The following is an 8,865-nucleotide window of genomic DNA, read 5'->3' as shown; positions in this document are numbered from 1 at the left end:
CACTTGTTCATTGTTTGAGATAAGTGGCCCCAGTAGTTCCACTGAGAGGTGTTCAGACCTCCACGCCCTGCAGAAAGCGCCTCGAATGTTAAAACCTGACCCAGATTCTGCCTTACTTCTCTCTGGGGCAGGATGTGAACACACGGCTTCCCAGGAAGCAGAGGAGGTGGGGTTTGTGGCTGACTGTAACATCATGCTTACTTCCTTCTCCTAATTCATCTGGGATTTCCCCACATCCTACTTCTAGAAAAAGTCCTGGTTTATTTATTTATTTATTTATTGTAATTGTCAGTATAGGAAAGAGATTGAGTTCTCTTGTGACCTCAGGTGCTTTAGTCAGCGCTTTGTTTTCTCGTTAATAGGTAACTGAGAAAGAAAGAAAGAAAGAAAGAAAGAAAGAAAGAAAGAAAGAAAGAAAGAAAGAAAGAAAGAAACGCCTGCCCAAGAATTAGGACTTGCAGCAGACCCAGTATCTGGGAATCCTAAGGAGCACAGCTGGCCTGCAGTGGGCTGCCTCATAGACTACGCAGCCTGATTGGCTGGAAGAGTCAGCAGACCAGCTCTTAAGCCCAGCAGCAGCAACAGTTCAGGAGTTGCCCAAATCATTTGCCAGGGCTGCTACTTTGGCTTCTGGCTGGTTTGTTCCAGCCCTGCTCCTGCCTTGGACTCCGCCTGGCCTCACTTGCAGGTAATCCTGCCCTGGCCCTCAGCCCCATGCCTCACTTTGTCTTTGCCCCTTGGCTCTGTCTTCTGGATGCTCACTCCGGCTCTAACCCCTGGGCTGCCTGTCCACATCCTGCTCACAGACAGATAGACATTGGCTCTGCTAGAACTGCGATGCCTTTCACCAGATGAGGATCTGGAGCGCAGGAGTTGTCTCCAGCGTTGGAGTTGTCTCAGGCTTCCATTGCTGTAAAAGAGACCAGAATCTGACCCCGTGTTTTTAGCAGGTGTTTCCAAATTCAGAAAATTTGGTAACCAATTTCTCAATGAATTTTTTTGCAAAGGCAGCAAATATGGTATTAAAACATTGCAAACTTCGACATGTAACTACTCTCGTAACTATTACTGAGATAAGAAGTAGTCATGCTTGGTTAAGAGGCGCTTGGTGATATAATATTATACAGGGATAGAGACTGAAAATATGCAATAATCATTTATATCTTAAGCGTTTTAAACTAAAATCCTATCCTAGTGAAGCCCTTAAACATGTTTACTTTTTAGCAGTGTGTGTAGCCCATTTATTTCTGCAAGACTAAAGCCGTTGCCTACGTGTTTTCCTGGACTGGGTCCAAGAATCTGGGAGCACGTACAGCACTAAGCAATGAGCAACACATGAAGTGATCGCGGGAAGAAATATGATTGAAAGTGAAAATACCATTGCGCACTCCCTTATAGCTTTAAAGGGCTTCAGTCATTCAAATGGCAAAAGTATCTTAATTTAAGCAAAAAGAGTAAAAATTTACAGTGGAAATATATATGATCCAGCCGGGGTGTGAAGCCTGAATGGAACCAAACTTGGACAAAGAAGTTGTCAGGCAGAAAGACACAGTGCCTTCCACACTATGTAGCCCTGAGAAATCTTTACCTTTTTTGTACAGATACAGATATTACCCTACTCCACAGTGGGTCTGATAACACGGTAGTTCACGGAGGAGTCCTGGAGAGACACCTCTTCAATTTCCAAGGTCAGACGCTTATTAATAAAATGATCGTTATCCTCCAAATACAAAACTGCTGAGAATTTCCCGAGGGCGAACTTGTTCTCCTCACCAGACCTGAAAGCAGTCAGTACATGTGGGGAGGTTGGCTCGGACACTGACGGTACCAAAACAGGTAGGGGTTTCTGTCCACCGTGGAGACGTTACATTGCAATGTTGCATTGTGTCCAACTGAGATTCGCAGCTCCGGAGGTGACTGGGACACAGAAAACTTTCAGCAATACCTGAAAAGGGGAAAAGGTCTTGAAACACTTTTTTGCATCCATTTTTCTGTAATATTTATCTATCATTCAAGGCACATCTAATGAGCAAAAACGTGATTTTAATAAAATTCAATTTTTTCCAAAATAATTACTTAAAATCCCCATATATTCTCTGGTTTTTTTTTTTTAGAGATTGCATTTTACTTGCCAAATATCACAAAAGTGGAGGTTCTGAAGTATGTATACATCTGCTTCACAATGAAAATGGCTCTCACCTGACAGCAGGAGAATACGGTGGAGATGTAGAACCAAGCAGGGCATTTTGTAACTTCACCAATTACTTACAAAGGATTTCTGCCTGCTGCTTCTCATGTAACAGTTGGTATTATAAATATGGAACCTGCTTTTTCTGTGACCTGTGTGTGGCCTTCCTGTCACCTCCTGGGACTACAGTAACTGAATAAACCAAGAAAATACTATGGGATGTGTTGCTGTGGAGCGCCCTCTAGTAGAAAAGCGGAGGGGGAGCAGGAAAAGCATTCTTAGCCCACTCATGGGGAGAAATAGCTTATTTTCTGGTGGCATGTCTCATGGATGGCGTCTTCCCAGAGAAGCAGTGCATGCAGCCTATAGATGTTTCATGAAAGTCATTTCAGAGTTAAGGGGCTTGGATGAAATTGATAATGTAGCACTTCTTAAAGCATTCTTCTAGCCATGGTTTACAGTCATCTTTTAAAACTTTCCGGCCGAAAAATCATCACTGGGTCCTAGGCTAGACTTCTACGAGAGGAAGGATGGTCCACTGGTCACAGTTCTGGGCAACTACACCTATATTCCCCATCCCTGTTCCAGGCACCCCTCTCCAGCTTCTGGCCCCACAGCTTTTAAGAACATAAGAATGGCCCTACTGGGTCAGGTGTGGTCTGTACTGTATCTAGCTTCAACCAGTACATGCAAGTCTCCCAGGGATGGTGCCTACTGGGCTGTGTTAGAAGCTGATGGAAATTGCCTCATCACTGATTTTGATGCTGTATTCCAGGAGCATCTAAGAAGCATCACCACCCAAGAAATGTACACACACCAATACCTTGGAAAAAACAATTCAAAATGAGATCATACAGTTACTGGCAACAAAAGTCAAACAAAAGATTGTGGTAGATTTGAAGTCAGCAAAATATTACTCTGTTATTCTGCACTGCGCATCTGACATCAGCCATACAGAAAAATGACATTAATGGTGTGTTTTGTAACAACAACAACAGAACCTAGTGAAAATGTCTCTGCAATGGTGACTGTCAGAGAGCATTTTCTAGAATTTATTGATGATACTACAGGAGCTGGTATGACAAATGTGCTTCTTAAAAATCTGGAAGATACAGGAATTGCGATAGCTGACATGAGAGATCAGGGCTATGATAATGGTCCCAACATGAGAGAAAAGAACAGAGGAATGCAGACGCGGATCTGAGAGTTAAACCTCGAGCTTTTTTTTGTCCCATGCAGTTCTTATTCATTGAACTTGGTGGTCAGTGATGCAGCATCAGCTTCCAGTGAGGCTGCTGAATTTTTTAATGTAATTCAAAGCATCTATGTATTTTTCTCTGTATCAACTCATCGATGGCAGGTTTTGAAGCAACATCTGGGAACATTAACTCTAGCACTGAAACCACTGAGTTCCACACGATGGGAAAGTCGAGTGGAGGCGATAAAGCCTATTGAACACCAGATTGGGAATATAGATGATGCCATAGTTGCCATTATGGAGGATGCTGCTGTGACAGGAACTGTTTGTGGGAGAACAGTGGTAGAGGAAATGGAATCACCAGAAACATACATAACTTCAAATTTCTGTGCGGCTTAGTGTTGTGGCATGACATACTGTTTGCAATAAATGTTGTAAGCAAAAGGCTCCAAGGTGTTGACCTTGATATATCTGGAGCAATGGAACAACTGGACAAAGCAAAGTCATACCTACAGTCTTACCAGTCAGAGGAGGGATTTCAAAACGTTCTGAAGAATGAACATAAGTGGGCAGAGGACCTTCACACTGAAGCTATTTTCCCACCCATTCAAGAATACAAGAGTCACTGAAGAAGTCATTTTGATTATGAGGCATGGGATAATCCCATAAAAGACCCCAAACAACAATTCAAAGTTGAATTATTTAACCAGGTGCTAGATTGTGCAATACAGTCAGTTGAATAATGTTTAATGCAGCTCAAGGAACACAGCAGTATATTTGGGATGTTGTATGATATTCCAAAACTCCTCACTATACCTGAAGAAGACCTACACCAGCAAGGCAGGTCACTAGAGACAGCCAAGTAGTAAAGCAATTTGCAGCATAAATTTATCTTCTTTGTTTTAGGAGCCTTTGGTTAATTATAAAATCATTCTTCCTTTAATTTGTTTAAATGTTAGTTCCAGTTTTAAATGTTAGATCTGCTCTTTCTGAGGCCACCTCCTCTCTTCCATGCCTGTCCTATGATGCTGAAGTCACAAGGGAACTTCTGTCAGTTTGACTCTGATATTGTTATAGAACAAAATATCTAATGTAATGTGAAACGTCACTATTGTAAGTCAGGGGCGCCCACTAGTGGCCGTAAGAAACCATGCAAGAAAATATCAAAAGCCAGCAAGAAAGACATTTCAGAGACCTTTCTGAGACCAAAAAAGTCCTATTGTTAAATGGAATGTCTCATGCTGCTCCAGTTCAACCACAAAGTATGGGCTGCAAGTAGGAGTCGTTGGGTGATATTCTCTTCCCGGTGTTATGACGGAGATCAGACTACATGGTTACAGTGCTCCCTTCTGCCCTTAAAATCTGTATGTTTATCGATATGGCGCTTAGCTCAGGCTTTAAACTGAGATGATTCCTACCAGCCAGTGCTGATTGACGGGAAAAGGTTTGTTTGTAAAGAGGCTATCAACCATCTTCTCACTATTCTTCTCCACATAGAACTTGCCTGCTCTGAGCTCATGATCATGACTGAATATTGACACAACAGCCCCTGTCCCGGACCAGGACCTCATTATACTAGGCACTATCCATTAAGCGCATTCTAGGAGCCCTGGTCTTAGGGCAAGACTCCATTACGCCAGGAGCTGTACAAACACAGAATTTAAAAAGGATCAGTGCCCTAAAGACCTCTAAGCTGTCTGGGTGACTAGGGGGAGACTGCGGGGCTTCGGGGACGCCTGTCTCTGGCCTCTCTCCAGTGCAGGGCAGGTGAATGGGAAGGAAGGGAGGGTTTTTGTACAGCTCTGCTCCGTGGCTGTGTCACTGTGCCCGCTGCAGGGCGCAGAGATACACCGCTGTGTCCGCCAGCTCCAGGGCTGTGATGTTGAGAACTGTGGAGCTGTCAGCAGCCTGGGAAGAAAACCTCTCCTGGGCGAAACCAGCATTTTCGCTGTCAGACGTGTACAACTTCGTCCCTCTCCGCAGAATGTACTGCGGGGCTCGGTTAGGAGACTGTCGGTACTAGTAGAGATAGACGCCCCTAGAATCGGTGGTATTGTAGGAACAGCTGAGTGTCACCGAGCTTCCTTCTACTTCAGACACTTGGGGTTCCTTGGACTGGACTGAATCACCCAGCGCAGCACCTGCGACAAGAAATAAACACACACAATATACGATCAGTTCCACACAAGCTGAGTGCTCAACCCAGAGAGAGAAAGAGACTGTGGAAGGAGGAATAAAACTAGGTATGTAGATAGGTAGACTGACGGGAGGAGCGCTGCAACGAAACGGAGACAGCTGGTGGATTGGTTCTGGTTTTGGGAGGAGAGAGAGGGTTTAATTAGCAGTGACCCAGCTTTGTTCATGGAGCTTAACAGCTCAATTACCTGGGCATAGAGTGAGCATAAAAAGGTTTAGAACAAAACGCATGGCCTTTGTTTAGCGGACTTTGCTCTTAGAGTCACAAAGAGGCGGTGAAAACACAACAGGAAAGCCAGGGGACTGTTGGCTGAATGTTATAAACCGACCCACGTGCCTCCCTGAAAAGTCCAGAGGGGCGGATCTGACCCCAATGCCTAAAGCGAGAGGAAACTAGGGAGGAGTGGTGTTTGCTAATGATTTCTATGTGAAAATGTCCCTGCTGGCTCTTTCATCAAAAAAAGGTTGGTTTGTTTCAGCTGTGACTGTCTCTAATCAATAGACATCACATAGCTGTATAAGACGCTGAACGAATAGAAAAGCTGGAGGAAGGAAAGAGCAAGCTGGGTGGGTGGATGTTGATTTCGGGGGAGCTGAAGTGCTTTAAATAAGCTAAGACACTGTCCAGATAGAGATACACCAGACTTGCAGTGATTGGACAGAGATCAGAACCTCGCGACGTGTCTCTTGTAAATTTTTCCAGCTGCAGGAAATCGTGCTACTATTTTCCAAGGGTGGGAGGGTGATTTGTTTTACTGACAACAAAAATTTTCATTGAAAGTTTGTAAATTCTTGCATATATGAGTTCACATGAATATAATTGTGATAATGCATCGGGCTTGGTTTGCACAGGATGGTGGGTCTCATACACTTACACAAGGACAGAAACGGAAAGATCCTCCCAGACATGGGAAGATCAGAAGGAACGTAACTTGCGTGTTGCTGGGCTAGAAAGAGTTAAGCAACTAGTACGCTACAGAACCCAAATTCAGCCTTTAAAGACATATTAGAAAAGTATGTAAATGGCAATTAAGGCCATAAATAACTCACAAAACTTCCTTACAAAGGCTAGAGCTTTGAAATATAAACCTGTTCTGTTAGAGCAGGGGCGGGCAAACTTTTTGGCCTGAGGGCCACATCAGGTTTTGTAAATTGTATGGAGGTCTGGTTAGGGGAGGGGGTCATGGCCCAGCCTCCACCTCCTATCTGCCCCCCCATACTCCTGCCCAATCCAATCCCCCAGTTCCCTTACGCCCCCCCAAGAGCCCTGCCACAGCCCCGACCCCTGACACCCCATCCAACCCCTCATCTCATTCCTGATGTCCCCTGGGACTCCTGCCTCATCCAACCACCCCTTCTCCCTGTCCCCTGACTGCCCCAAACCCCTGCCCTCGACTGCCCCCTGCCGCCCTATCCAACACTCCTCCTTCCTGACTGCCCCACCCCTGCCCCCATTCAACCCCTGTTCTCCCTGACCCCTATCCACACCCCTGCCCCGATCACCCCAACTCCCTGCCCTCTATCCAACCCCTGCTCCCTGCCCTTTACCATGCTGCCTGGAGCACCAGTGGCTGGCGGCGCCACAGCCGCACCACCCGGCTGGAGCTGGGCCATGCGCCACCGCCCAGCACAGAGACCGGGTCAGGCCGGGCTCTTCAGCTGCGCTGCCCAGGAGCTCACAGCCCCACGGCCCAGAGCATTGCGCCGGCGGCGAAAGGAGCTGAGGCTGCGGGGGATGGGGACTGGCAGGGGAGAGGCGGGCGAGCATCTCGGCCAGGAGCACGGGGCAGCAGGATGGTCTCACAGGCCAGATGTGGCCCACAGGCCAGAGTTTGCCCACTTTTGTATTAGAGAATTGGAAGAAGATAGTGATTGTGGTAGTCTGTGTTTACCTGTATCTTGTTAGTGGTTAACAATTTGACCAAACGGTTCCTGTCAATATTCTGTTGATTCAGAGAGGAAAGGGGGATACTATCATGTAGATAGAACTTGGCTGTAATAATATCATTGGCTATATTTCTCTTTGAAGTTTGTAGTAAACTGTCTATAAACTGCTGGAGGATTCTCTGCACCCCGAGGTCCTTAAACCATGATTTGAGGACTTCAATAGCTCAGACATAGGTTTGGGGTTTGTTACAGGAGTGGGTGGGTGAGATTCTGTGCCCTGCATTGTCAGGAGGTCAGACTAAGGGTACGTCTACACTATGGGATTATTCCGAATTTACATAAACCGGTTTTGTAAAACAGATTGTATAAAATCGAGTGTGCGCGGCCACACTAAACACATTAAATCGGTGGTGTGCGTCCACGGTCCGAGGCTAGCATCGATTTCTGGAGCATTGCACTGTGGGTAGCTATTCCCTAGCTATCCCATAGTTCCCGCAGCCTCCCCCGCCCCTTGGAACTTCCGGGTTGAGATCCCAGTGCCTGATGGGGCAAAAATCATTGTCGCGGGTGGTTCTGGGTAAATGTCGTCAGTCACTCCTTCCGCTGAGAAAAGCAACAGCAGACAAGCATTTCATGCCTTTTTTTTCCCTGGATTGCCCTGGAAGATGCCATAGCATGGCAATCATGGAGCCTGTTTCGCCTTTTGTGACTGTCACCGTATGTGTACTAGATGCCGCTCACAGAGGCGATTCAGCAGTGGCACACAGCTGCATGCTTTTGCTTTTGCATGATAGCAGCGATGGTTATCAGCCATATTGTACCATCTACCATACCATAAATTGGTAATAAGATGGGCATGGCTACCAGTCCTTTTGCACTGTTCCATTTGCTGCTGTCATAAGTGCCCCTGGCTGCTCTTAGCCAGGGGTGCAAAAGCCAAAATTGGGAATGACTCCCTGAGTCAATCCCTCCTTTTTGGTATCTAAAAATAGAATCAGTCCTGCCTAGAATATGGGCAAGTGTACTAGAGAACCACTGTATCAGAGAACCAGAGAGCACAGCTGCTCTGTGTCAGATCCTGCATAGATTATGAGCTGTATGCTATTCACAGGGGGTGCTCCTGCAACAACCCCACCTGTTCATTCCATTCTTCCCCAGCCTTCCTGGGCTACCATAGCATTGTCCCCCAACTTGTGTGATGAAGTAATAAAGAATGCAGGAATACTTGTTAGTGAGAAATGAGTGGAAGGCAGCCTCCAGTTGCTATGATAGTCCACATAGGACATTAAGGAGTGTGTAGGAGAGGAGCCTAGCATCCTGCTGCTAGTCCAGGGGCAATTGAATCTTTTCTTTACACATGAAGGGTGGGGGCTGATGAAGCTCAGCCCCCTGTTGC

General features: G+C 46.1%; 1 long non-coding RNA gene across 1 annotated transcript; it reads left to right on the top strand.

Moving 5' to 3' along the window:
* Positions 1-621: 621 nt before the first annotated feature.
* Positions 622-2,237, top strand: LOC120392880. The gene is made up of 3 exons (XR_005591813.1): positions 622-688; positions 1,602-1,688; positions 2,115-2,237. It is a non-coding gene; the product is annotated as an uncharacterized LOC120392880 (long non-coding RNA).
* Positions 2,238-8,865: the final 6,628 nt, after the last annotated feature.

The sequence above is a fragment of the Mauremys reevesii genome, unplaced genomic scaffold (assembly GCF_016161935.1).
Source record: "Mauremys reevesii isolate NIE-2019 unplaced genomic scaffold, ASM1616193v1 Contig121, whole genome shotgun sequence".
In the NCBI taxonomy this organism is placed as follows: domain Eukaryota; kingdom Metazoa; phylum Chordata; order Testudines; family Geoemydidae; genus Mauremys; species Mauremys reevesii.
This window is presented reverse-complemented; position numbering and strand designations above follow the sequence as displayed.